Source organism: Xenopus tropicalis, chromosome 5, assembly GCF_000004195.4.
Source record: "Xenopus tropicalis strain Nigerian chromosome 5, UCB_Xtro_10.0, whole genome shotgun sequence".
NCBI lineage: Eukaryota > Metazoa > Chordata > Amphibia > Anura > Pipidae > Xenopus > Xenopus tropicalis.
The window spans coordinates 41,081,925-41,109,162 of record NC_030681.2 but is presented as its reverse complement, the minus strand read 5'-3'; the positions used below and the strand labels follow the sequence as shown (position 1 = coordinate 41,109,162).

General features: G+C 40.3%; 1 protein-coding gene across 10 annotated transcripts in view; it reads right to left on the bottom strand.

Annotated features, from left to right (window-relative positions):
• slc8a1 (solute carrier family 8 (sodium/calcium exchanger), member 1) overlaps positions 1 to 27,238 on the bottom strand; it is a 273,885-nt gene that overhangs the window by 180,746 nt on the left and 65,901 nt on the right. Inside the window, exon 1 of one of the 10 annotated variants that reach the window (XM_031902533.1) lies at positions 4,735 to 5,212. The exons of 8 other annotated variants lie outside the window; for them this stretch is intronic. The gene's annotated coding sequence lies outside the window, so the exon portion shown is untranslated. Of the gene's footprint in view, positions 1 to 3,147; positions 3,281 to 4,734; positions 5,213 to 27,238 lie in introns of those variants that run through there. One more of the 10 variants, XM_031902534.1, reaches the window with a different exon arrangement.

Here is a 27,238-nt window from a genome sequence, read left to right as displayed (position 1 = left end):
AGTATGACACCAAAGCTGGTGTGGGTCAGTAGGAGTTACAGATCAACACCAGCTAGAGGTCCACAGCCTAAGAATGGAATTATTTTCTGACTCATATATAACAGTAGGAAATAATAACACATCATATTACAGAAGACTAACAAAAGAAAGGCGCAGTTACAAAAAAACACAAGTTAAAGAGGCAAAAGTGCTAATGAAAATATTCATGTTTTTAATAAAATTTGTTAAAAAAAAAACATGAAACTGATGAGTAATAACTTCCTTCCCAGTCAAATGTGATACATGGTACAAGAAAAGATTAAATACTCAGGTTCCACTAAGAAATAATTTTTGTACAAGGTAATGGTGGAACAGTGATTAGCGCTGCTACCTTAAAGCACTGGGGTCTTGGGTTACATTGCAATTAGAATACTATCTACATAGAGTGTGGTCTCTCTGTGTATTTGTGGGTTTCCTCAACTGTCCAAAAATGTGGTAAGGTTAGCTGGCTACTTATATTGCCTCTAGTTTCTCTGCAGACTGGTGCTACATAAATTAAGGGCACATTATATCAGTGGCATAACTAGAGACCTACAGCATGGGCACCAGTACAAATGTTGCAACAAACACCCTGCAATTTCTTGCAGCAGAACCACTGGCATCACCAAGAATCCCATAGCCCCATTGTAGACAGGTTCTGACATAGTCATATCCCCTGCGTCCCTGATATTATTGCACTGCTACTAATAAAGGCTGACATTAATAAGACTGCTCAGCCTATACAGCCTATAGATGGCGAGAAGGCAATGCCTGTTCATGACTGCACAAATGTACAATACAGCCGTAGTCCTACAGGTGTACCCATGCCCTAATTGTCTACCTGGAAGCTTCCCTTCAAATCCAATGTGCAACAGAAATGGGCACACAACAGCTCAGGATACTGGTCACTTGGTCAGGTTTATTTGACTCCTGCAGCTCTTATCAAGGGCCTGCACTGCCACTTCCCAGTGCTCACAGAGATCATGGCTTACATAGCCACTTGATGGAGATGAAAGTAAGAATCTGAACTCTGCTGCTGAGCCTCTGATCTGCAAAAGGAGAACAGCGCTCCCACTCCGTGAAGGCCATGGCAGCGAGCATCCATCTCATTGGAAACATTATTGATTCCACCTATGCAGATACCATGCTAATGTGATTTGCTGCAAGTTTCAAACACTGGACATCTCAGCTGGGAATTGTACTAAAAAAAGAAAACATTTACACCAACATACACTAGTGTAATGTTTTCCTGCAGTGCACACATTAACTCCATTTCACCTATTAAATATGGAAGCCTATTCTGGACACAAATTTGACGGGCCAACAGAGGGAAAGTAACATAATCCTTTATCTACAACCCGTTAGTTTGACGTTTACTGGCCTGGGGAGTAACATGTAGGCGGTTATGACAAGTGCAAATTAAATTATTTCCCCATCTTTCAATGAAAAAAAATCACACTGGGCCAGAGTGAAAACCCCTGGATGCCGGATCCTCTGTGTTTTATACGTATCATGCATCTGTACTACATTGCTTTGCATTCTTTTCCCTCTATTCTAAAAATTCTTTGGTAAAAATGTCATTGTGTGTGCAATTGCTTCATTACATAGTACTTGTTAATCTTTAGCACAAATTACACAAAAATAAGCTTTACTTATAAAGATAATGAGATGTGCTGCAAACCCACAAATCAGCATTCTGATGGGATAGCTGGAAACCCTAAAAGTAAGAGTATAACAAGGCCAAAATAGAACAGACGCCTAATATCCAAGCAGCAATAATCAATTATGGTCTAATTTACATTACAGTAAAGCAAGATGGGGGTGGTGTCTTGGTAATGCTGGCCTTTTTTATAGAAATAAATGTAAAGGACTTAAACTCCCACTGTGCAACACATTCCACTTAATGGTCTCCTTAATATTCAATTGAAGATAAAATAAAGGCGACATTTAACAACGAGAGCAATAGGTTTCTGTGACCATTACAGCAGTCTAGTCAGTAAACACTACTATATTCCTGGAATTCCACACATTACTATTATAGATTTTACCTCCCATTTCAGCAGTTGCAGCAACCTGACGGTAAGAGCAGGCATCCGTGCTTAGCATATGCTAAAGCAGCTCGCTGTCTTTTCTCCCGGTCCCAAGGAGACAAGGTCACTTTTCAGTCTAATACCCCCGTGAAACTGAACCCATGGTCTTATACAAGCAACCTGCCTTCCAAACAATCAATATGAATTTTATGCATTACAGTCCCCCTCTCTGGAAGGCAAAGCGCGGCACATTAATTATTAATTGGCTCTGCTACTGCAAAGGGTTACTCGCATGGCTTCATCCAACAGATCTGACTGTATTTAATATACTGGCATACTTCATTATTCCAGAGAGACTCAGGCATGAACTGGGACACTGCTTTCATCATTGGCTATGCATAAGTGAGCACCTTGCTAATTTCTTTAGCACAATATGCCAAGCTCAAATTTTAATTACAATAATAGAAATTGATTATATTCTGTAAATCTCCAAAATATTGTTTCAATAACATCAGATAACGTATTTGCCTGCCCTGCATGAAGTCTTTTCCAACATTGCAGAAGGCTGCAGCATGAGGCGCAGGGTGTTCTCCACGTGTGCGAGTGCCTCATACCGGTGCAGTGTAAAGACAATTACCATCCCTCTCTCTATCTCTAACAGGGTCTTAAAAATTTGATTTTTTTGCCATGTAAGGCAGCACAGACACAAAGGGTTCAACCCACTCTTTATTTTATGGATGACCTCCAAGTATCCTCATTAATATCCATACAGAAGCATGCCCCAGGTTCCGCTGCATACAGACAGTGTCTCTAAAACGTGTTCCCCTGCCCTCTATTTTCACAGATACACCAATGCATGGCACCAATGATATGCATACAAAAAGAAAAAAACATTTTTTAAAAAGCCTCCTATGTGGAAATCTAAATTAATATTTAAAATCAAATCACCGATGCCGACCAGTCCTGAGTAAACAGAAATTCCCTCATGCAACAGCTGTGATGGTATATTGAGCAATATGGTTGCACATGCAGACTGAATTCCACATTTCCTGCGGTAAAAAAGCCTAAGTTGCTAAGAAATAAGGAAGCGATACCGTACCCTGATGGAAAATGACAGCAGTAAGTCTTATGCAGGGCTCTGCAGCTCCTCCGGCTTGGTGAGTAAAGCCCAAAGCTGTGTGAATCTCTTCACAAGTGGGTCCGTGGCGCTTGTCCCTGACTCTTCCCTTCCAACCTAATGACACCTCACTGGCAAACAGATGGTTAAAATGCCACAAACCTTGAAAAAAGGGAGGACACACAACACAGGCAACCTTTGCAGCCCCTGGGGATCCGCAGTGAGCTTCCCTGCATACTCTGATACACTGTTCATCCACTGGATGGAGAGGGAGATACAAAATTCCTGTTCTAAGCCATTCATCAGCTCAGTCACAGCAGCTCCTGTCAAAGCACAGGGAAGGCTTAAATGGAAAAACCTCCCTAAGCTTCAGGTATCAAACCTGAGGCTCATGTCCTTAAATTGAGGCACATCAGAGCAAAGCTGCTGTATGTATGTATGTGTACTCTGTGCCCCACGCTAGCAAATTGGGCCAAGCAAGCTTACGGGATGCTGTGGCTGCAGTTAAGCCTATGAGAATACCTGCCAGGCAGAATGCACATGAATAAGCATCATAAATCAGAAGCGCATCTCAATGGAATATCCCCACCTACAGAGAAAGAGCAGACACACATAATCCCTTAGATCCCCTCAGAGACCCCATTTCTCACCTCCACCTACTGAGGCACCACAGGAATAATAGCACACTACTACTACACACGCCGTGTACCACGCAGCCCCCTGAAACACATTAACCCTCTCAGTGCCAACAACTAGCAACACACTGCTGCTAAATCAGGACTAAAGATCCATATAAGCAACAGTATACGTATATGTTGCACCAACCTCCTATAGAATGCCATTAAATCCTGCAGTTCCAAACAGCATAAAGGGGAACTAAGCCATGTATGTGACATTTATAATTGCAAACAGAGAGCAGAGTTCTGCATTCAGCACTGCAAAGACCAGTTCTAAATTTCCACTGCCATCTATCATCAATGGGAATCCCATGAAAAAGAGAAAGATGTAGCTATATATTAATATACACACTGTGAATCTTCCCCTTTACACACACTGAGATCTGGGAACTTAGAGGCGAGAGGATGCTGCTGCTGCATCCATGAAAGTTTCCATTGGCTGCAATAGGGAATAACAGGTACCCGGTGAGAGAAACGCAGCAGCACCTACACCGGACACGTTTATATATATATTAATATACACCCCTAATTAGGAGATGGACCCGTCCGAGCCCACGGTGTGCGCTGCAAATACATTGCACAAAGAGGAGAATGGAGGGCACGGCATAATAATGACAGCCCTTTATATAAATGCAGTAATCGCATTAGCCCTTAATCCAGCGTCTCGCCCTCCCCAGCAACACATAGGAATATGAATGTTATGAATGAATGTCTGGTACGCTTGTCCCAAGCCACACGGAGGGACTGGCCAACCTTTGGCACCTCAGCTCTGCTCGGAACTACAAGCCCCAGTGCTGCGCCTGAAGGATGGCGGGAGATGTAGTCCCGCAAGAGCTGGAACGGCTGAGTTGGCCGGCTCTGTGCCGAGCCCGTAGCGCTGCCAGTGACATACCTTGGTGATCTCCAGGGCGTGAGACACAACAGTGGCGGGGAAACCTCCTTTCACTTCACCTTTAAATAGGTCCAGATAAGGAAGAAACCGCCTTCACCATGAGGGCAAGCGAGCGAATCCTTGCACGGAATATGCCATGCGCGGCTATAGCCCCTGGCAGCAGCAGAACAGACAGGCAGCGCTCCCTCTCTCTCTCTCTCACACACACTCACACACAGGCTCTCTCTCTCACACACGCACACACAGGCTCTCTCTCACACACGCACACAGATGGTATCGCAGGGGTTAAAGTACAACAGATCCACGGCCCGGATCATTGGCTTCTCCTCAGTGTCCTTCAACTTCCCTTCTCATCCTCCTCAATGGAAATATTAGGCACCTATTATTTCCCTTTAGCCGGGGGAGTTTTTCTTTCACAACGACTTGCTCCTTTCTCTCTCTCTCTCTCTCCCTCACTGTTTTTTTTTCCCAGATGGAATATTTTCCGATTTCCTCTGCTTTCAGACTAGTGAGTGAGCAGGGGCTTTGCAATGCCTTCTGGCTGTGTGCCAGCCCCTCTTATCAACATCCAGACACTCCCACCCCATTGATCACACATTTACTCCAACTTCCCACTTCTTATAATGTTTCTGGCTTTTTTAGTGATTGTTTGGAATTTCCCCTTGGTGCTAGATAACTGTTATCCTTAGAAGTTACACCAGTATTATACACTATAGGTGTGATACCCTCCTACATGCTATGCCAATCTTGAGTTATAAAACTACCCCACACTAAACCCCCCCTGCCAAAAAAACAGCAACCTGGTCCCCATTCTTGGCCACCGGCTGCGCTCATGTGCCCTGCTACCTACCAGCTTGTGCCACCTGCTCGCTTTTAGGTAGGACAGCCATGGGGGATGCATGCCAGGCCCCAATGCAGATTTTATGGGGGGGAGGCCTGGCGTAGAGGAGTAATATAGTTTCTACAATTATAGAGCCTCCTTGGTGTGGGTCCCCCTGTCCCTGGTCTCGTTTCTCTTTAGTTATGTTACTACCAGTCTTAAAGGAGAATGCAAGTCAAAATTTAAAAAGCATACTGCCCAATAGCCCTCCTATTGTTTAGTAAAAACGCCACACTTTTGGCTCACCTAATCAAATATTTACTCAGTCACACTTCACATTTTCTAGAACAGGCAGCCATCTCTAAAAAGGTATTCTCCCTTCCTTTCCCTCCTTGCTTCATACTGCACATGTGTTTCATTCCCTCCCCCCCTCCCCTCTGCCAGATCCGCTTCTTATTGGCTGGTGGGCACGTGTAGCTCAGAACAGCAGACAGGATCAAGTTACACACATGCTCAGAGAATAGGAAGGCTGCCGCTGGCACCTACAGGAAGGACAGAGAGATTTCAGTGATGTCACTGTAGGCTTCACACTGCTGTAGGCTGCCAGCACCATATCTCAGAGAAGCAAGCAGGGATCTGGGAATTTAGATATGCAGTAAGTACTTAAAAAGAATGCCTTTAGACTTACATTTAATTTATATTAACCTTTCATTGTCCTTTAAGAGAATTTGGAAATTTGTCACCACGCAGTTATCTGTAACCCTTCCCTATCCTAATTTGCATATGCAAATTATGGTGTGGTTCGGTATTCACCTGAATCTTTTACAAAGGATCAAATAGTGGATATGGTACATCCCTAGTATAGGACCCCAAAATCATTTGGAAAGGAAAAGGTTTTTAGCACACAGAATTGTTCTGCTGCACTTATTGTCATATCCCTGCAGTACAAGACTGAAGTCATCTCTTAAGACACCTTTACCTTTCTTTATTGTATTAATGATTGGCCTCTGGGGAGTTGGAACTGTGTAGAAAACAGGGCACTATTTGGAAGGTGGGGGTGCAGAGGTCACAAGTGTTGCCTCTTCATACCCAAGTCATGCTCAAGTGCACCTAGTGACGCAGGGGAACCTTGGAGCTACTGCCACGCTAAATGTGTTGTTAATTGCAGGGTTTCCACAGTGGGATGTGTCAATATGCACAACATACTTGTACCCAAAGAGTCACACACAAACGTCATTTTGACACCAAGCGTCCCAGGTGACACAGTCCGGACTGAAAGCATTAGACGCAACTTGCATTCAATCAGCTACCACATGAGCTATTGCGTTTGTTTTGACATTTTGGGTGCAACTACCCATGTGGCCACAATTATGAGTGAAAAATGCTTCATTTTGAGTGGCTGCTGCTGTTCTCTCTGAGCAGGGGCACCAGCCCGAGGTAAAAGGTAGGCGATTAAAGTCACTTGGGGGTGCCTAACATTTTGGCACCCCCAAGTGACCTTGCCTTTCCTTCTCCTTTAAGAAACTTAAGTTTTAACCTTTGATCCTGATACCTCTTTAAAATGTTTGACTGTGAAGTTTTGACCCTGGCACCCGCAATTTCTGCAGCATTTAATAAGCATGGCTATGACATGTCACGGAAAGCATGCAGTGGATTATTTTAATTAGCCATGATGTCACAACTAGTCAATTACAATGTTATTTTTACAGGGAATTAATTAGGTATTAATCCTGCTCTCATCTCTCCTCCTCCCTTGGCACATCGTTTATATACTTGCACCTGCCCTACCCCTTTGGTAAAATCAGAGTGGGGGCAGGCTTGAATATATATATATATATATATATAAGTAATGATGGTACACTGGGTCAGATTGATTTTGTAATGGCAAAGAGCAGGTTAGGGTCAGACAAGTGCTGACTTTGTTTTTACCAGCGCACAGGGAAAAAATCCCGGTGGGCCCCGGCTGCCCAGACCCGACCCTTGCTGCGCTCCCTCTGCCTGACTGCTCCTCCCCTGATCCGTTAATTTTACGCACGGTCAGGTTAGGACACCGGGTGGGGGCCCCTGCGGGGGGTTAGGGGGGCCCCTGTAAGGGAGGGGTTAGGGGACACCAGTGTCGGGCTGGATACCAGGAAAACTCCCAGTGGGCCCAGGTGTCAGTGGGCCCTCTTGCTTCTAACTATTTCATGGTCATTCCCTATTTCTGTATGGGAACAATGAAACTTGATAGATGGAAGAATAGAGTATAGTATGTAGAGAAAAGAGGGTAGGATAATAAAGAGTTTGAGGGAGGAGAGTAGGAATTAAAGTTCTGAGAGTGGGCCCGTGGTCCAGGATTTTTAGCGGGCCCCTTCCATCTCAGTCCGACACATGGGGGCGCGGCTGGCGGGGGCACCTGCAAGCCCACTAGCGTCACACCAACCAGGCTACAGTGCGCAGTGCCAGTATTTTTTATTAAAAAAAGGTAGGAGAGGGGAGGGGGAGGAGGGACTGCAATACAGCAGGCCCACTGCGACCTCGGGATCTGCTGTATAACTAGTTTCACCACTGTTTCCAAGTGATAGTTAACTGATTCAAAAGTGCATCCGCATGGTCCATTTTTCTACTTTACTAATCAATGCAGGGGAGTTCCCTGCATCTTGCCACCTGCCTGCTGAACTGGAAACCACTTTGGTGACAAATTGGTGGCATATAGATAATGACCTTTGTGTAAACAAACCCATCCATTCTTCCAGCTATTATTATTAACATTTAATTTTAAAGCGCCAACATATTCCGCAGCGCTGTACAAAGCTACAGTGTGTATTAGGCTTTCAGATAAGGAGAAACTTACTAGGGTGAAGACGTGGAGCTACTAGTAGCAGCTACTAAAATAGACAATGTTGATCATTTACTGATAATTGTCTCTACGAGAGTTTTAGCAGCTGCAAATCTCAGTATTGTCTATGGCAGGGTATTTTCTGGAGTTTAGTAGCCATGACAAGTAGCTGATACTAAGTAGCTCTGTGTGTCTTCACCCTTATACAGAGGTCTTAGCTGTTGACCAAATAGCTGAACTACTTTTTCTTTCTTTCTCAGTTGCTCAGAAAAATCATTCTTTGTCTTATTCAGTGCAACAAATATATTAAAGAAATGATATTTCTTCATGAAAGAAAAAAAATATGTAAAATGTTCCTGGCTAGGTGGTCTTAATTCACTCAGGAGAAGTACCATCTTTACAGAACTCCTTGGGGGGAATTCACAAAAGTGGTGATATTAAGACAAAATAAAAGTGAAGATAGATTTGTCGGATTTTCCACCATATTCACAAACCTCTATCTCCACATTTGTGAATTTGTCTTTTAAACAGACAGTTTTCAGATTTTGTCATTTTCTCAACATTTTTTTTTATGAATTTGCCTTTAGCTCTTAGTAAATGTGTCGGTGCCATCAAACCCAGTCCCACAGCTACAGGAACCTTGGAATAAGGATTTTACCAGCAGGATTTTGCATTTCATTTGCCATTTGTCATTTCACTTTGGGGCATTTCCTGAGGGGTAATTTTAGTTTGTCCAGGGAAACTATACATCATTTTTTTCAGGACAGTCTGGGCTTTCTAATGTTTTCTATATTTCTGTGTAATTCCACTTCTGTAACAAGATTTAAGGGTCTAAATACCGTCTTCTCTAGCCCCTACTCATTACTGGTCAGCAGCAATCCGGCCCACACACCAACATGCACAGTGATAAGGGGCCCAACAGGACTAGGGCCCAGTGGGTTTTTATCCAGTGCCCTGTTGGGGTCAGTCCAACCCTGTACCCCAATATCCCAGTTTGGGTGCCAGTGTGTATGTGCTGCTTGCTGATCACGAAGATGGCTGCTGGGAACAGGTGGGGACCAATGCTGTCAAGCAGCTCTGTAGTTCTAGACACGCTATGGGGGCGCAGATAAGTTGGGGCAAATGTCAGTGAAGTGAATAAAGAGGGGGCTATTGCCTCATTGATTAGGCTAAAACTAGCATAATCATGCAAATATGAGGTAAAAACTTTTTAAATATAAGATATAAATGAAACTTTTTTTTACTTGTTTATAAAATGTTAATGAGGCTTTTTGCACCAGGGTTAGACAGAAACTTGTCCCCTAACAATAGGCTGCTAATCCCAATGAATATGTTAATGATCCCCTAATGGGGCCCCTACCTTAAGCTGGCCATACACGTCAGCTTCCTGCGATATCGGTCGACTCGCCGACATGCCATACACGCACCGAATATCGTACGAAACGAGGTTTCGTACAATAGTATCGGTGCGTGTATGGCCAGCTTTAGGTGTAGGAAAAGGTGATGTACCGTGTTAGCCAGTCAAAAAATGTTTACAGGGTAACCCTTTTGAAATAAAAAATAACAAAAGTGGTATAAAGGTGATACCTTTATTGGCTAACTAAGATAACCATAGCAAGCTTTCAGAACATTTTTAGTCCCTTTTTCAAGCTGATTACCTTGAAAAAAAATCAGCTTGTAAAAGGGACTAAAATGTTCTGAAAGCTTGCTATGGTTATCTTAGTTAGCCAATAAAGGTATCACCTTTATACCACTTTTGTTATTTTTTATTTCAAAAGGGTTACCCTGTAAACATACCTTAGGTGTGAAATGGAGACTGGGGGAAACAAAACAGAAGAGCTTAGAATTGATTTGACAAAGTTACACTGAGCTTTACTCCATTTTGAAAATGTCGGGGAAAAATGTCGGGAAAAAATGTCGGGAAAAAATGTCGTTAAAACATCGTATAAATGTCGTTTAAACAACAAATTCACAAAAGTGTCTGTAAACTGTCTTTCTTTCACCAAAAACGGAAAAGTGGCGGTTGAGTCGGAATTTAGGCGGATTTCTGTTTGTGAATCTGGAGAAAGTGTTTCCCACCACTTTTCCCACCACTTTTACTCCAAAAAAGGGCTATCTCCACTTTTGTGAATTCCCCCCTTGTGTTGTGATGTGCAGCTCTAGGCTTATAGGCAGGGGGGATTAATGAGCCTGAGATAATCTGCTGCCAGTGAATTAGAAAACTAGAAGATCTGCCAACATGGTGCCACCACTGGGTAAAAGAAGAACACCTGGGCAGCTTTTTTTCTTTTTAAAAAAAAGAGGAGTCCTACCCAAAATGGTACCACAAAACATTGTTTTACTTTACATGTGCTTTTAAAACTATAAATAAAAATGCCCTAAACAAGTGATACAAGGTTCATTTTATATAGTAGTTTTACTTTGTTACTGTGTCTGTGCCCTGACTGCAGGTTGGTTCTAAAGCAGGCTGCTTTATGTGCATTTGATGGGTTTGAACATTTTTGTTGGCTCAAACAATTAATGATTCATCATTACATATACAGGACATTCTCTTATGACAATTCTTATGACTTGAGAAATAAGTCTTATGACTGTTGGTTAAAAACTGATTAAACAGGGAAATTAAAATAGGGTTTTTTTACCCCATGAAGGGCAACTTACAACTGACACTGCAAGAGCTCATCTTAAAGAACTAAACCCTTAAAAAAATTAGTAAAAATTATTGATTTTATATAATGAACTTAATGCAATAGCAATGATCCAGGCTTTTACAGTTGTTAGAGGAGCTTTACATCTTGGATTTTGTTAGAGGTGTCAGTGACACTGTACACACTCAGTATTCTCTGGAAGCTAAGCTTAGGGATTTTTGCAAATTATCAAGCAGAAAAGTATGTTGGCCTGTCATATAAACTGATTTTTACAGGACTGATTATTATATTCTGCAAATTGCAGTGGTTTCTGAGCCATGTAATGTGAATCTGAATTAATTGATAATAAGTCTTATATATACAGTATATAGTGACTCGCACCCCTCCCCCCCCCCCCCGAATCAACAGAAAAGAAGTTGGGGAGCTACTTGGGCATTTTTGGAGGCACAGATCTTCCCTGCTAAAGGGCTGTGGTAGCCCTGGGCCTTGTATATTGCCATGCTCATTACAGCCATAAGATATCTGCATGTAGCATCAGTGCAAATACATCCAAAACAAGAAACAAACAAAAAATGCTTTGCTTATGTGTGTTGCAAGGAATGACCACAACTGCATTTACATGTGGGTTCCTAGTTATTGTAGTAATTGCTGTGCCTGTTGTGTTCTGCACACAGCAAAATAGATGTGAAAAACCTTTGTATCCTAATCCAGTTGTGGCAGAAGCACATTAACCTTATAGATAGAAAATTAGGTTGGCCAATGTTTCCCATTGGCACATGTGATCTGAACCACCTTCCTTTTTTTTGTGCCATTGCATTGTTTTTCCAAGAACCAAACGACCAGATCAGTGCAATCCTGTCATCCATGTGTATATCCTGTTTCAGTACTATCCGTTTGCTCAGACTGCAGGTTAACTACTGAAATTGCTGCTTCAGCCTACAGTTATCATGGGAAACCACAGATGTCTGTGGTTTTTTTAGTGATAATAGTGGACAGTTGCCAGATGTAGACAGACATAGCGATTGCCATTGTAGACAATCAGAAATGACCTTCGAAGACTTTGGTTATTCCCTTTTAAAGGAACTGCTGCAATCAGCAAAATGCTTAGGAATTTCTTGTGTGGCTTTACCCAAGAATGGACTGTATATTAAAGACAATGCTTTCTCAGCTTGCCAGGAAACCTACTGCCCAAACCTCAGGTCATTTAACCAAGTGAGCGAGCTCAGATTGCACTAAAATACATCAGCACAAATGAGTCTGACAAATGAACATTGTTACATTACCAAATGAGGAAGTATTATATTTCCTGTAGATTGTAAGGAGCAAACCCCCCTCCTCCTATTTGTACTTGTTTGTATTTCTGCCATTGTATTTTCACTCTATTGTGTTTAAAATGCATTCAAAGAAATGAGTCTTGACAATATTACTACAGGCATACTCAGTATATTAAGACTTGATTGCTCTGAGCATAACTATTGTTGGTTTAACGATATTAGAAGGCTGTAGCAAAGGCTGAAAATTAATAAGCTCACAGTGCTGTGACTACAGATATGTGTCCTTTTGGAGACCCTACCATGGGGGATTCACTTCATGCAGACAACAATTGTGTTTATAGGCAGTTATTTTTTTATTTCTACTTAGACATATCATATGAAATAGGCACAAAACCTTATCCTTAGTGGCTATGTAATATGAGGGCAAATTTTTAATACATGCTTACTAAATATCAAAATGTAGGCCATTAATAAATAATCAACAATCCTGTTGCATGAAAACGGCTATGCAGGGTATTTTTTGGTATTTGGCACAAAGCTTGTTCCACATGTTATCAATGAATCTCTATTTCGTTAGTGGATGCTGAGAAATGTAGTCAAGCAACAGCTTAAATGATATCCTGTGCCTATCTCTGAATAGGCGATAAAGGGGGGCCTAGCTCACGGCAATAATCACTGCTGCTTTAGCTTTAATGTACCATACCAAATTTAAACATTTCTATTTGTTTTGGTACAATAAATGTAGCGCAGCAGTGAATATTGGTGTATTTGGGGTGTTGTTGCAGTGAGACGAGATGAGAAATTCATCTCAGGTGGCAGTGCCCCAGAAGTTACCAGGGGTGAAAAACTGCTCCTGGTAACTTTAAGAGCTGAATTGTGGTTATTAAACTGGGAATTCTACCCAGGAACCCCTCCAGCACAGGAAAGGTAAGTGCTGGGTGTTTTGGCATCTCAGGAGCCACCTCAGCAAGGATTCTGGTACAGAATTGCCCCTGTGGTGTGGGCTGGGCTCCCTTTAGCTACATCAGCTACACTGATTGACGTGGCCATGCATCAGGGAGTCACACCACCAAAGGGTAAGTATTTGCATACTCGGGGTGCTCCCAATTCCAGAATGTTGTTGCATCTCTAAATTGCATTATTTTCACCCATTCAGATTGTGTCTCAAATATAATGCAACACCCAGTGCTTCCAAATCTTGCACCAGAGGCTCATCTGCCTAATCTATCATTTTTGGTTGCCACACACGACCACCAAAAATTGTCCCCCTCAATATCTTCCCCTATCAGAGAGCTTCCTGCCAATATCCAGGGGCCCAAAATACCTTCCTGTCGCAGCTCCATGGGCTTTTGTTGAATCCCTATCCAGGGGCAGGTTCCACCGTACTCGTACACCCCCATAGTTAAGCTGCTAAATCATACAATTCGGTTGGAAGTTGACCGCATTGTGCCTGTGGTCATATTTAGTTTTATAGCCCAAGCAATATAAAAATATATAGAAAATAATGAACCCCCTACAGTAATTATAAGACTATTAAAAGTCACAGAGAAATGTTGTCACCATACAAAAGCATAATGCCTCAGGACTGGTGTTTTTCAGGTTTTTTTTTTCCAAATCATCTGCCTTTCTTTTCTGCTTCACTACGGCATTGTGCCTGTGGTCGTATTTAGTTTTATAGCCCCAATCAACATAAAAATATAGATAAAATAACAAACCCCGTACTGTAATTATAAGACTATGCAAAGCCACAGAGAAATTATGTCACAATACAAAAGCATAATGCCCCAGGACTGGTGTTTATGTTTTTCATGTTTTTTTTTTTACTCAAATCATCTGCCTTTCTTTTCTGCCTCACTAGCGCCAATTATAAAATTCTATCTGGCTGCCTAGCAACCAGAAACCAGATTAATGCAGAGGATTTCTCTTCTATATCATTTTCATATTTATTGCATAGCTTTGTGTTTAGGCCTTTATCTCCATACTCCCATCTTCCAGTCTGTTATTTAAGCCACTGTCTGGTTGCTAGTGTGCCACTAACCTTAGCCAAACAGGAGAAAATTAAAATAAATGTTTAATAATTTAGAAATGGTGAAGATTAATTAAAAACAAAAATGCTATAGTCTTTCTATATACCAGAAGTTCAAGGTTGACTTCCCCTTTAATTTTTTAATTTTAACTATAAGCATGAAAGTGTTTTTTTTTATATATATATATATGTCCCATCCCCACTGCTGTCACCCTTTGCACAGTCTGCAATCCCCCTATTCCTGACAATGTGCATATACTATGTGCGCTGGGGCAGAGGAGGAGCAGTAGAGTGAGGCCCCCCCAAGACCTAAATGCTGTTGAAGTTACTGGATATTGTACATTATAGATTGGTGTCATTTCTTGGTGTAGTTTACTTAAACGTTAAAATGGTAAAATATAGCAGCTGTACTATGTATCCCACAGTGCAGACAAAAATAGGTAATGTTGCATATTTTCCTATTAATAACATATAATTTTAAAACAGGTACAAATATTTATGTTTGAAGGGTTTCCAATATTTTCCAATTTATTTTTCACACCATTAAAAAAAGGCCTCCACGCGGCCCCAGTTCAGTAGGACCGAATGTGAAAAACACGTAACTTGTCATAACTTGTTAATTCTAAATATAGATCACTTCATTCTAAATCACTTTATTTGGTTTGAATTGACCAAATCTTAAATGATAACATGAATCAAGGGGAGACCAAGGGTCAGTGTAACCCTCCATGCTGGGAGGAGTCAAGTATATTACCCAAGAGAACTTTTTGTGCACCAAAGAAGGAGCCTATGGTTGTAAAGAAGATGCACTGCAATACAAAATATGGCGTTTTAGGTTATAAACTATTTTCTGCGAAATACCCAGTAATATGTGTTTTATAAACACATTTATACAATATATTATACATATATACTTAATATATGGAGTAGCTGTAGAGAGAGTCTGCACTCACAGGTCTTACAGAAAATGTAGAGGTGTTTATTCAAATCAACATCTAACGTTTCGGCTGCATCCACAGCCTTTCTCAAAGACTTTGAGAAAGGCTGTGGATGCAGCCGAAACGTTAGATGTTGATTTGAATAAACACCTCTACATTTTCTGTAAGACCTGTGAGTGCAGACTCTCTCTACAGCTACTCCATCTATTATTTTGGGACTGCACCCAGGCTCCCTTGGACCTACTTATACGTGAGTGCCTGTCTTCTTGCAATATATACTTAATATAAATATGTACTTTAAATGGGACCTGTCATTCTAAGAAAGAATTACAAATCCTTTTCTGTCATGTTACTTAAAGGGGAAGGAAAGGCTAAGTCACTTGGGGGTGCTAAAATGTTAAGCACCCCCAAGTGACTTGAATCGCTTACCTCGTACCCCGGGCTGGTGCCCCTATTAGGAGAAAACCGCACCAGCCCGGGGCACCTGGGGCGATGCGCTTCCTCCTTCCGCCTTCCTTTCTCTGAGACTCCAAGTCCGAGGCATGCGCAGTAGAGTTAAAAAGCCGACTTCTCTGTTAAAGTTCCACTATTTACTCTACTGCGCATGCGCGCGCAGCGAGAGAGGAAGGAGGAAGCGCTCGCTGCTACCCCGGGCTGGTGCTGTTTTCTCCATACAGGGGCACCAGCCTGGGGTAGAAGGTAAGCGATTCAAGTCACTTGGGGGTGCCTAACATTTTGGCACCCCCAAGTGACTTTGCCTTTCCTTCTTCTTTAAGCAAAATAAACTTTACTAACATTATATAATTATTGAAATCTTATTTCTTTTAGTCTTGGGATTTACAATCACAGCAAACAGGTAGGTGCTATTTTCTGGACACTGTTATTAATATGTTTGTATCACCCCAAAATGTTGTGCAAGCAATAGAATGGGGGACCTAATGGCCATGCACAGGCTACAGAATTATAAACTGTGAGGAGGGAGGGGGAATGAGAGGATGCAGTGACATCTAGGAAGTGCAGAATGAAAAGTGAAAGTAATTGCCTGCCTCACCTCTATTCCTGAACAAGGGGCAGGCAATATACTGTATATACTCGAGTATAAGCCTAGTTTTTCAGCACCGAAAATGTGTTGAAAAAGTCACCCTCGGCTTATACTCGAGTCGGGTGCCATGGGTCCCTCCAGACTAGCACCCTCTGTCCTTTGTGTGCAAATTAGGCCCCCCGCAACCAGACCCTCCAGTGCCCTGGCCTAGGCTCCCACTAGCAATACTTATTTCCCCTTACATCTCCTCCGGGGCTGGGTCTGCTGCCAGTTTGCCAATGCGCAATGAGCGTGGGGTAGTACTCATTGTTTTTGTTGACCCTCTTCTCCGCTTACAGAGCTAGTTAAAAAGCTACAGTTTTTCTTTTAAATAAATATTGAAAAACATATACTCCACTGATGCCTCAATTAATGTCATTTTATTGGTATTTATTTTGATAATTAAAACTTAGCAGTAGCTGCTGCATTTCCCACCCTAGGCTTATACTCGAGTCAATAAGTTTTTCCAGTTTTCTTAGGTAAAATTAGGTACCTCGGCTTATATTCGGATCGGCTTATACTCGAGTATATACGGTACAATTGACAGCTCAGATTTTTAAGTACATTAATAACATGTATGGACTTTTATAATATAGCTTTTTATGACTGGGTAACTACATCTCTATAAAGTTTTGTCTATAGAGTTTTGACAGGGCCTATTAGTATGAAATAAAATACAAAAAGTGTGAAACATGGTAATAATGTAAAATGTATACTATAAAACTATATAGCTTGCAACCCAAAATCCTTTATTGTCAGCCACAGAGGGCAATGTACCTCCCTGTGTCTTACTGCTTAACAAATAATTAGCCTGGAACAATTATATTTTTCCCCACGTCAGCTGTAGTGGACTGGACCCACTACTTCAAATTTGTCCAAACCTTTGTGAAAAATTTTCCACCCCCCCTCCTGTTGATATTACTGGGCATGTTTCATAATGTGTGCCTATGGTAACCAGAAGTACAGTGAGCCTAGATCTACAAATATGAAGGTACAGTGGTCAGCTTCAGAAGTAGGCTCTTTAATGTCATCATTGAGTGCCCAATTCTTTGATGAACTTTCATTGCCTTTAAATTGTACAAAAGTAAGACTCACTAGTAGACTCACTAGTGAATGTATGCAAATATTGTATGCCATGCAGTTACATGTGAAGAATGATTTTAACACAAAGGGATTATTTAAAATGATATGCTTATTATTTAACATTTATGTACAGCTTGCAGCAAAACTGAAAGAATACAATAAAATCACTGCTACTAGTGCAGCAGATGTAAATATATTTACTGTATTTATAATAAGAGGTTTAGGACATGCTATGGCCTAGTTTAGCCATAGGAATATCAGATATAAAGAAGGATCAGTTTCCTGTTCTTAGGTCCCAGTATCCAAACTCTATAGAATAATATGTACAGTAGCTCAGCATGGGTGAATTAACATTAGCTTTGTTCCCTTTCTACCGGTTATTCCCTGATCTGCCACAACCTGCCCCTGTTCCACACCACTGGCCCCCCTGCAGTGAACACCCAGATTGCCTTTATGGCAATCCGCCTTGGGAGTATATGAAAGAACTGCCCAGTTTTGAGAGTGGGTCAGTCACAAAACAGTTAACTCTTGATACCTGCAATCTTGCAGGAACCTATAAAAGCAACTTCAAGAACATGTTACGTGTAATGTCTATGCTTCACTAAACCCATCCACTTGCTCCGCTTTGTGAAATGATTTTTAGCAAAGGTGACTTAAGCAATCTTGTAAAATATTTTTTTTTTATATTTGTGTGCAGTTCGGCAAGGTGCAGAGGGCAGACTACTGCCAAAAATATGGATGGCAATTCAAACCAAGAAATATCTCATAAATATCACAAAGGCATTTGTTTATGTAAAGAAACAGTATTACCAATATATTTCTAGCTAATGTAACTTGGCAGTTTGTAAGCATTCTTTGTGATGGGTCCTTTAAGGTTTACTTAGATATGTTACCAAAAAAAAAGAATTTTTGAAGCAGCAAAACGCATTATAGGGAGAATGTTAAAGCAATTTGTTGTCTATCAGTAATTTATAAAATCCTTTTAATTGATTAATAGATTTTGCAACTACAGGTATGAGACCCATGATCCAGAATGCTCGGGACCTTGGCTTTTCCAGATAAGGGATCTTTCCTTAATTCGGATCTCCTACCTAAAGATTGCTAAAAACATTATTTAAACAGTAATTAAACCTGGTAGGCTTGTTTTGCCTCCAATAAGGATTAATTATATCTTAGTTGGAATCAAGTACTGTACAAGGTACTGTTTTATAATTACAGAGAAAAAGGAAATCATTTTTAAAAATGTGAATTATTTGATTAAAATGGAGTCCATGGGAGATGGCCTTTCTGTAATTGGAACTTTCTGGATAATGGGTTTCCAGATAAGGGGTCCAATACCTGTATAAGAATGAATAACGCAGAATAATTCTTCTCTTCATATTCATATGCAGTAACAGGAGTTGGTGCTGTCATGCATTTGCCTCACAAATTGATAAATACGTTTCAGTGTGTTCAGTACAAATGGTGGCTCAATAAATGGGGAACAAACAGCAAGGGGGTAATGTGATAAAGGTTTTAAAGTTTGCATTAAGTTGCCACCTCTTTGGAAGCAAAGATCTGGTTGCAAAATTCAACCATACTTTTTATCTGGGTTTGTATGTAGTGGGGTAACTATAAGGGCAGGAGTACACGGGGAGATTAGTCGCCCAGCGACAAATCTTCGTTGACGCGGGCGACTAAACTCCCAGCAATGCCATCCCACCGGCTAGAATGTAAATCGCCGGTGGGATGGCATACGCGTTGCTGCGATGTGCCACAGTCGCCCAAAGTTTCCTCTCAAGGCAACTTCGGGCAACTGCGGGACATCGCAGTGACTCGTATGCCATCCCACCGGCGATTTACATTCTAGAGAACATGGGGGCCCAGACCTTGGGTCTGCTTCCTCTGTACTGCTCTGGACCCTGCGCCCTGAATAGATCTGGACATTGCAGTGTATTTCCAGCTGTACAGTATCCATTTGATCCACAGGTCAATTTGTTGGATACCATGAAGGATCAGTTAGTATATGGCCGCCTTACACCACACAGTATGCATATCACATTTTATGTGGGGAAACAAATATAAAATATTTAGTGCAATCTTTTTTTGTATATTTTTAGAGTTATTGATGGAAACCTAGAATAACCTCATGTCAAGGCCTATGGTGACTCCAGGTTTCCCTAGCATTACTGTGCACAATTGACCGGATGAGGAACACATGTATAAAAACAATTACCTTTAATAGAGTAAATGCACTCTCAATTTAACATCCATTTGTGCACTTAGCAATTTGTGCTTGAGTTCTTTCTTAATTGAACTGCTCAGTTTCTCAGCTTTCTCAGAGGGGCTTATGATCACATAGTGTTACAAGCAACTTTGTTCTGGCACTAGCTTTCAAGTGACCAAAAAGAAGATCTAGTGAGTGGTGTTCATGGCTGAGTTTGCACAGTATGTTTTTACAGTTTGAGCTACTTGCAGTAGAACTGTCTTTCTTCTGAGAAATCCCCTCTGGCGACTAGCATAGAAATAATGCCTTCTAGTAAATCTCTTATAATCTTTTATTTTAAACTTGTGCTCATTTTTCCATTAATATCAGTTGGGATACCTGTTATTCAGTAGTTACTGGTAACAGGCAAAATAATCCAAGGTACAGAAGAGAAATCCCTAATCATATAAGGGAAATTTTTCAAGCTTGCACAGGATCAAAAGAAATATGTGGAACAGTTCCTGGATTCTTGGCAGGTATACTGTATCCATGTAGTCTAGGTCCTGTCAAGGAATAGGAATATTGACAAATGCCTTTAATTCTGCTCATTCAATACAATGTATAACCATTCCCATTGCTTCTCTTATCATATTAATACCATTGTCAAAAGGTTTTGCCTTTACCTTTGCAATATAGCAACAAATCATCCATCTGAAACACTTATCTAAGCCTCTATTCTATCCTGCCTAGGGCTGTGCACTAGTACAGTATCTGATATAGTCTTGGCACTTATGGCCCAGCTATTGGGGTTGACTGCAAGTAGTACCCTCATATTTATGTCTGTAAGTTCCCCGCTACTGTAAGCTTGTAAACTCAACTTGGCTTTATAATACCATCACCACTACACTGTTTTTCCTTAATGCACTTAAACAAACTAAGCAGGCAAAAAGTTATGTTATCTCTGCACAGGGAATTAACAACTTAGGTAAACTGTCTCTGCTCTATCATGTTTGGCCTCATTTATCAGCACCAACTGCTGTATCAGCAACAGCCTACTCCCCAAATAGATCTTGTCCCAGTTACTAGACAATAGTCAAAAGCTAGATCACTGTTTTTATGTATATTATCACAAAAACTAGTCTACATGGGCGATTAAACATCAGTAAATTTGCAGCTACTTGCAATTAAAAATATCAAGTATAAACCCCGTTTAATTGTGATTATAGCTCTGAGCCAAAACACATTACAGAAAATAGGAAATTATCAAGCGAGTTAAAAATCACACCTAAATATTTTAAATTATTAATTACACAGAATGCTTTCTTTAGACATCATTAAAAGTAAATCTTATAATGAATGATTAAAGAAAGGTCTATGTGATAATCACATTCACTATCATTCCAATAAACAATGCTATTTTTCAGTAGAAAATAATACAGGTATAAGAGCTATTGTCCAGAATGCTTGGGTCCTGGTGTTTTCAAGTTTAGTGTCTTTCCATAATTTGGATTTCTGTATCTTAAATCTAAAAAAAATATATATATATATGTAAATATTTAGATGAATAAAAACGTTTACAGAAAATCTTGAAGCATGGTTCTTTATTTGTCCGACGTTTCAGTTCCAACCAGGAACTTTCATCTCCCTGATGAAAGTTCCTGGTTGGAACTGAAACGTCGGAAAAATAAAGAACCATGCTTCAAGATTTTCTGTAAACGTTTTTATTCATCTAATAATGTAGTTTTTTGAAGTCCCGTGAGTGCTGGCTTGCATTGCAGTTATTTGCACTTTTTTAGGTGGAGTGCTACCTATTGCTTGGACTATATGTAAATATTTATACATTGCATGAGGAGCAGAACGCAGTGTCAGTAGGTAAAAGGAAGCCCTATCTAGGTCAGCCAGTAAGTAGAAGACTGGTCTGTGACCACCAGAGCTCACACCACTTCCTGTGTGTTTGAAAGATGTGCAAGTTAGAGGACAAGCAGTGGCAGGGTGCCTATGTGACTCCACTATACCTCATAAATACAGTGCTGTTGAACTAAACTGGAATTCAGAGAGTAAAGTGCAAATACTTGTGCAAGTACTTGGAAATTATGCAGTCTTGACTTGGAGTGTTTATTGAACTTTGAAGTCACAGCCTTTCCTCACATAGCACCCCAGGTGTCACTGACCTCAAGAACTCATGCAAAAATTGCCATAAAGAGGGCCCCATAACAGTCAGCTTTGGCCAGTGCTACTTAACTTGCGTGTCTAAATGTAGATGTTGAGGATGCCTATGTGCCTTCCCTGTTTGACCCTGATAAATCCACTGCTGCTGCATTACCAGCAAAAGTTGGTAAAAAAAAGTTGGATTGTGCCCAATATTTGCACTTTGCTCCCTCCCCTGTAGGTAGTAAAGAACCATAAGGAATCACTTCACACAGCTACCTCCATGCCTCTGTGCCAGTAGTGCAGCCCCTACACCCAAAACAGGGAAGGGAAGACATTTTGCACATTTTAAATATAGTACTAAACACTAGAAGGTTGAAGAGACATAATTAAAGGGTCATCTGCTTGCAATTTAAATTTACATTTGCATCTAAGCAAGCCTGTCCTGCTTTTGAAGACTTATTGGAAATGCCTCTGGAGTGCTCTTATTCAGTTTTATTAGAAACTGCTCAAAAGTATAGAATTTTTCAAAGGAATTACTTCTCTTTTTGCTTCATTTCAAGTGATAATACAAGACATCTACGTGCATTAAGTGTTTTGTATTGGGGAAGAAGGACAATTGTAAGCATATACAAAAGAACCCAATGGGAAAAAATTAGCCTCCAAGCATTAATATGAAGATTATTTTTGTATACTTATTACTAAAGTTTTACATGCAAAGATACTTTGTTTATATTTTAGAGGCTTCAAGGAGGTTGTTTATTTATGAGAGGATGAAATAAAAAAACAAACCTAATGCATTTTACTGCAGCCCTGGATATATTAAGAAATATACTTTACAATTGTTCTGAAAATAGATGTCCATGGAAAAAGTGAACTCACCTACATTCCAGTCAAATGAAAAGAAGAATTATCAGGAGGGGTAGAGAGACTAAGGAGAGGGTTAGAGGCGAAGGATTCAAGTCTCAAACAACAGAAAATGGATGGAGAAGACCTTTAGTCTGATTCATTCAGATTGCCAGTTGCATTTGATATCTTTATCTGTTCTTACATATACACAGACCAACAGCATAATGCTACATGAGTCATATCCTATCTTTCTATGTTTCAGAGTGTGTCTAAACATGACCTTGGCGGAATTAGTAATGTGTATTATTCCTAGCAATAAGTGGAGAGCAGGAATTCTGGTGAAACCGATGGAACAGTTAGATGCACAGAAAGATGATTAGGTAGAAGTGACAATTTGGTACAGGCACTAATCTGTTATTGCAACTGCTCCAAAAGACAGAAGGAGGAATATAAGTGAAAGTTCAACTTACCTGTCAATGGTTATGATTTAAGTTATGCATTAATAGGGGTTGTAAGGCCAATAATAACATTTTGCACAATTAAAAATAATTTAATTTAAAGCAACTTACCATTATATATACATAACACATTTTACTACTGTACTTGTTCCTTGTTTTGACATTGTATGTTATTTTACAATACTTTTCTGTCCTTTGCTATTCTCTGCACTACTTTTTCTAACTACATGAATCAGTAAAATAATTTTACAGTAGTCAGCTCTCCTCCAGCTGAGACTCCAGTTCCCACAATGGCTTGCACATTTCTGTGCTTCTTTTTCTTTACAGGTCTTTTACAGGCAAGGCACTGTGGGAATTTGAATCTCGACTATAGAGGAGCTGACTACTATATACTTTCAGTCCAAGGTGTAGTCAGAACCTGCAGTGCAGAGGCGAAGGGTGAAGACACTTGCGTTGATTAGTCAGTCACCACAACTTTTAAAAAGTCAAGGTGACTAATTCACACAGCAAAAAAACACATGCAATTAGTCGCAGCAACATATACAATACCCTATGGGGGTAAAGTTCCCATGTGTCTTCACCCTAAGGGTGAAGGCTGCTTGTCATGACTACAAAAATAGAACAATACTGATCAATTACTGATAAATGTCTCCCCGTGTGTTTTAACAGAGCCAATTCTCAGTATTGTCTATGGCAGGGTATTTTCTGCCATTTAGAAGCCGTGACAAGTAACTGCTACAAAGTCTCCGTGTAAGGGCTAAACTCTACTGAAGATTTTCATCAGATTTTGTGGGTCAGATTTTTTCTGATCTTGTCATGCAACACCACACCACAGCAAGTGATTTTGTAGGAGCCTACAAAATCTGAACTCCGTATTGTAAAGTTGGATGAGATAAAGTCTGATGGTGGGTTTTGCTCCTGCATACCCAACAATCAATGTATTTCAATGAGAAAAAAAAGTCTGTCAGACACCTTTAGACTTTATCTTGTCAGATGGAGACACAGCATAAAGCATGCAGGCATGTTGTGTTCGATGGCAAATCTTTCATGTAGTTTACTCATCAGATATTTAATGCCATTATAGTTTGACCCATGCAACTATAAGTGACTTGTAGGATGCCTTTTGTCGATGCAATGCCATCCTACAAAATCTCCTGAGGAGTTTAGCTCTAAGGGCTGTGACAGATGGGGAGATAAGTTGCCGAGCAAATCTCCCTTGTTGTGGGCGAAAATGCCACCCCACCGGCTAGAATGTAAATCGCTGGTGGGATGGCATACGTGGTGCTGCGATTTGCAAAAGTCGCAGAAGTTGCCTTGAGAGGAAACTTCTGCGACTTCGGCAAATTGCGGCACCGCGTATGCCATCCCACTGGCAGTTTACATTCTAGCCGATGGGATGTTGCCCGCGACAAGGGAGATTTGTTGTGCGGCGACTAATCTCCCCGTCTGTCACAGCCCTAAAGGACAGATATTTAATGCTATCAAATGCAAGCATTAACCTAATATTGAATATTTGTAATTCATGTATATAAAATTGCTTACAATTACATTTTCTTTCTTTATGCAAAATGTTCAGTTTGGGTGTACAACTACTCTATTATATGGCGAAATATATATTTATGCTAAAATATATAGAAAGCTACACATTAGTTACTGTAAAATTAATGCCACCAGGATTTCCATAGCCCAAGTCACCTTTAGTATTGAATGGGTTCAATATCCTATTTATTGTCTAGAACAGCAGTCATATTTACTATATAGAGACTGCATATAATATTGAACAGCTGTCAACTGTTGTGCAGGCCTTAGGTTCAATAGATTAGGTTCCATAAGATTAAAGAAATTTAAGATGCTTGGATCCAGTTTTCTGTCTAAAAGGAGAAAATCTTTAATGTATCATTGAGAGCACAATGCAAAAGCCTTATTAAAATAGTCATCATGGGCCCATTCCACCCTTTAAGTTCCCCATACATGGGCCAATTCTAGCTGCCGATATCGACTTTGCCTATACCCGTTGTTATAATTCGAACGTTTGGCCCCAGGGCCAAATGATCGAATTAGCCTGGATTCTCCTGATATCGCCCACCCATAGGCGATCTACAGGTGTATGGGGACCTTTAAATCACATAGGAAGCCCTCATGTCATTGCTGACTGTGCCTACCTGCCGTTTGTCTAGGTTTTCTAAAATTCACTTGCTTACATGTACACAATATTGATGCTTCTTGTTTCAAATTGTATTACAATGTTTTTGGTGGATTAGATGCCCATGGTGAGCAGGATGGGCTGAACAATGCAAATGAACATTATTTAGTTTGCCACATTGTGAGCTGGACACTCAGAATCAAAGATGGCTGCCATTATGGTACAGATAATTTAAAAGTAGGGACTGCAGCATTTTGCTAGATAGAGGTTGGGGGGGCGAAATCATTGGCAGAATATTACAGGGCTGCTAATTAGTAGGGAGACAACAAATCCAGGACTAGATTCAAGATTTGGACACGATTGTGCCTTTTTTTGCCAGGATTTGGATCCGGCCAAATCCAAGTGCTTGGCTGAATCCGAATCCTTAAAATCATGTGACTTTTGGTCACAGAAGTAAAAAAATTTTAAGCATGTATAATGCGTGCTTCTATTTAACCCTTTATCAACCTAATTTTCATATGCAACTTAGGATTTAGGTTCGGCCAGACCCTGAATCCTTTGTGAAAGATTTACCACCCAGAAATAGCGGATTCAGGGCATTTCTACAATTATTATCAATTCTACTGCAAAATGCATTGGTTTCTTATGCTGCAATGTAATGTGAATCTGAATGAATTACTATTCAGCCTTGAATTGCGAATTGTATATATATACTGTATGTTGTGAGTTGGTCCCTAAGTTCAGGTAAGTGACAGTAGCACAGAGCATGGGCAGGGAATCAGCAGAATAGAAGATGGGGAGTTACTGGGGGCATCTTTGGAGGCACAGATCTTCCCTGCTAAAGGGCTGCGGTTGCCTTGGTCTTGCAGAGAGGCCCAAAACATTATCTAGCCTTATTCTTTCATGGAGATTTATTTCTCCTTTAAAGTCTATCTTTTTTCTCTTACATTTATAAATGCAAAACAGAAACAAGAGATGTATTATTTATTTTAGTCAATTTTTTTCTTGGAAAGTTGCTAAATAGTTTCTGTTGTGTGTTTCATGGACGAAACACAATGCCAAAAAATAATGCTCAGTGTTTTAAAACCATAATTAATCACAGCAGCAACAGTGAACTAGGTTACTGTGAAAGGGTATGTAGGGGTTACAGGAAACACAGATTTAGCAAGCTACACTGGTCAAACATATTGTTTTATTTGGAAGAGTTTCTATTGTTATGCATAACATAGAGCCTCCACAAAGAAGCAGCCTCATATGCACTACTTCTTTATTTATGTAGTTTAATAGAACAATTGTCTTCATCACAGATCTTTCGTAGTTGTTAAATATCAGCTTTTGAATTGTTGGAAGATACAGTATATATTTGTTTGTTTTAAACTGTTCAGCTTTATATCCTTTAGGAAGTTTTTCATAATATTTTTAAACAAACTCTGTAATAGATGGTTTTCTTCTCTAGATTAAGTACACTGTATTATGTATATAGTTAGTACATGATTGTAATATAATAAAAGGTGCAAAGTTTGCAACCAATCACCAAGTAGGATTTACTGTTCACCTGTTTAAAAGCAATTGGTTGCTTTAATATCTGGCACCTGGGCTGGGACTAGGCTAGGGCTGATTTTCCACACACAGTTATAGCTGTACATATGCCTGACCATTTAGGAATGTAAAAAATCCCAAATGTAGTTGGATGATTTAGCTGTGCTGTAAAAATGTTACCAAGATTCAGATATAGCTGACACCTACCCCTGATTTTGCTGTCTTGGTAGTTCTGTTGGATGAGACAAATTCTCTAAAAGGAAATACATTATCTATAAGGAAATTCTCTAATGATTGCACAAAGGTTAATTAGACCACACTTTATTATCTTTTGTGATAGGCAAATAACAGTAAAAATGTCAGATAATGATGTGTAACAGGACTTGATATTGTGCCTAGTTAATATAAATGCAATATACATATTCTACTAATAGTTTTGCCTGTTCAACTTACAAAGCAAGTGTCACACATGGTATCCCAAACCCAGAACAAAA